The sequence below is a fragment of the Zophobas morio genome, unplaced genomic scaffold (genome assembly GCF_036711695.1).
Source record: "Zophobas morio isolate AGI-343-1 ecotype UQ-CSIRO unplaced genomic scaffold, CSIRO_AGI_Zmor_V1 ptg000016l, whole genome shotgun sequence".
Classification (NCBI taxonomy): Eukaryota; Metazoa; Arthropoda; class Insecta; order Coleoptera; family Tenebrionidae; genus Zophobas; species Zophobas morio.
In genome coordinates, this window is record NW_026972121.1 from 3367091 (window position 1) to 3370563 (window position 3473).

Genomic DNA, 3473 nt, shown 5'->3' on the forward strand with positions numbered 1-3473 from the left:
GCGATCGGACGCCCCTGATTACTAAATTAATTTTTTTCAAATCCTGAATACATAACCAGTGTCCGTAATGACAGAAACACGCGACGTTCGTCCATCTGGAAAGACGCTCATTACGTAATCGCGTTGCGATCTTAATGAGCGAGTTTGTTGACTCCTTTTGGGCGAGGTGGCCGTAATCATTGGTATTGCAGATGTTCTATTGTTCTTTAACGGGATTTAATCGAAATGGCAAATGGAGAACTAGGTCGGATGGCTTTCGTGACTGCGTGTTTTATGGATGGTTTAGCGATGTGTGGGACTGTGATTGTCGATTTTGTTATTTAATAAAGTTGGAGAGGAGATAGAGATGTGGAGAAATAAATGGGGTTGCTGGGGAGTGAATGGAAGCTGACGGGGGAGGATAATAAATCATGAATAAGTCGATAAGTGGGACAGGTTTTCACATGTGGTGAGATGAGGATTTTTGAAAGAAGTTGTGTCGGGTTGAGTGACAAACGCCGGTTTTCGCACTGGAGTATGGTAGGAAATGAAAAGGAAAACGAACTAATCAAATCAGGTTTATTGTAACTAAAAACGTACGTGGATTTTGTGTAGACATGAAGTAGAACTAATGCAGTGGAAGTAAATTCAATAAGAAGTATCTTTTCATCAATTTATGTATGTTGTATTTTTTTTAAAACGTTGCTCTGTTTGATCCAGGAATTTTAATTCACAAAATATGTGAGACAAGAGTCTTATTATTCAGAAAAAATGGTTCTGCTACTACCCCATGTTTCATCATCTTTTCAGACTTTTTCACATGAACAGATCATAAGTTGAAAAATAAATTAAAAATCGATCCATAAGAATCAAAAAGTACAAGAAAAACTGAAGTACCGTCAGTATCTTTCTTCAATACAATAAACACCTAAAGCCATCAGATCTTATTTTGATACAAAATTTAAAAAATACGTATTTCGCAATGTTCTCGTCTGTTTAATAATTAATTATTCTCATGTAGTACTAATAAAAGTATTGAAGCAGAGTTTAATAAGAACATTTTCTCTTAATCAGTTTATTTAATTATGTTGTAATTTTTTCAAAACATTTCTGTGTTTTATCCAGAAATTTTAATTTTCAAAATATGCGAATCAAGAGATCCACCTTCAGAAAAAAATGTTGTGGTACTACCTTATATTTCATAATTTTTTCACACTTTTTCACATAAACAGATCATGAGTTTAGACATAAATCAAAAAGCGACCCATAAGAATCAAAAACCACACAAAAACGGGAAGTAGTGACGGTACTTTTCTACCATAAAATAGACATCCAAAGCCATCAGATTTTATTTTCGTCAAAAACTTAAAAATTCAGTATTACACAATTTTTCTGTCTGTTTTATAAATAACTATTCACAAATAGTACTCTTAAAAGTACTGAAGTAGAATTCAATACGAACTTTTTATATTAATTAATCAGGTCACACATGTTGTATTTTTTTTTCAAAATATTGCTGTGCTTGATCCAGAAATTAAAAGTCTTAAAATACGTTAATCAAGTCTCATTTTTTCAGAAAGAATGGTTCCGGTACTATCTCATGTCATAATTTTTTCACACTTCTTCACATACACAGATCATAAGTTTAGAAATAAATTAAAAATTGATCAAAAATTACAACAAAAAAAGTAGTACTGTCGGTACTTTTCTTCCATAAAACGAATACCCCAAGCCATCACATCTTATTTTCATCTAAAACTTAAAAATTCTGTTTCGCAATTTTTTCGCCTGTTTTATAATTAATTATTCACATTTAGTACTAAAAAAAGTACTGAAGCAGAATTCAGTAAGAATATTTTCTCTTGATCAATTTACGTATGTTGTTTTTTCTTTTCGAGACATTGCTGTGTTCCAGAGAACTGAATTCTCAGAAAATGTGAATCAAGAATCTCGTTTTTCAGAAAAACCTTTAGTTTTTCACATAAATAAATCATGAGTTTAGAAATGAATCAAAAAGTGCTTATAGGAATCAAAAAGAACAACAAAAACAGCAGTACCGGCAGTACTTTTCTTCCATATAATAAACACTTAAAGCCATCAGATGTTATTTTCGTCAAAAATTTAAAAATTCTGTTTCGCAATGTTTCCGTCTGTTTTATAATTTCATTCACATGTAGTACTAATAAAAGTACTGAAGCACAATTCAATAGGAACATTGTCTCTTAATAAGTTTACGTATGTTGTATTATTTTTCAAAACATGACCCTCTTTGAGCCAGAAATTTCAATTTTCAAGAGAGACCCATTTAAAAAAAAAAATGTTTCAGTACTGCCTTATATTTCATAATTTTTTCACACTTCTTCACATAAACAGATCATAAGTTTAGAAATAAATTAAAAATTGATCAAGAATTACAACAAAAAAAGTAGTACTCACGGTACTTTTCTTCCATAAAACAGACACCTAAAGCCATCAGATTTTATTTTCGTCACAAACTTAAAAAATCTTAGGAATTTATCGGTCTGTTCTATAAATAATTATTTGCAAGTAGTACTAATAACAGTACAATAAAAGTACGGAAGCAGAATTCAGTAACATTTTCAATTTTTTTTACACATGTTATATTTTTTTCAAAACATTGACTTGTTTCATCCAGAAATCTTAATTCTCAAAATATGTGAGCCAAGAGTCTCATTTCTTTCAGAAAAAATGGTACCGGTACTATCTCATGTCATAATTTTTTCACACTTCTTCACATAAATAGACCATATGCTTACAAAATAAATCAAAACTTGATCCATGGGTCAAAAAGTACAATAAAACAGTAGTACTGTCGGTACTTTTCTTCCATAAAACGAACACCCAAAGCCATCACATGTTGTTTTCATTGAAAACTTAAAAATTCTGGGTTTCGCAATTTTTTTGTCAGTTTTATAATTATTCACATGTGGTACTAGTAAAAGTACTGAAGCAGAATTCAATAAGACCATTTTACGTATGTTGTATTTTTTTTCAAAACGTTGCACTGTTTGCCCTAGAAATTTTGATTCTCAAAAAATTTGAAATATGAGTCTCATTTTTGAGAAGAAAATGGTTGTAATACTACCTCATGTTTCATAATCTTTTCACAATATTTCACGTAAAGAGATCATAAGTTGAGAAATAAATCAAAAATCTACCCTTAAGAACCAAAAAGTACAACAAAAATGGCAGTACTGTCGGTATTTTTCTTCAATAAAACCAACACCTAAAGCCATAAGGTCTTATTTTGATAAAAAATTTAAAAATCCGGGTTTCGACTTTTTTGTAATTAATTATTCTCATGTAGTACTAATAAAAGTACTCAAGCAGAATTCAGTAAGAACGTTTTCTTTTAACCAGGTTACGCATGTTGCACTTTTTTCAAAACATTGCTATGCTTGATCCAGAAATTTTAATTCTTAAAATATGTTCATCAAAAGTCTCATTTTTTCAGAAAAAATGGTTCTGGTACT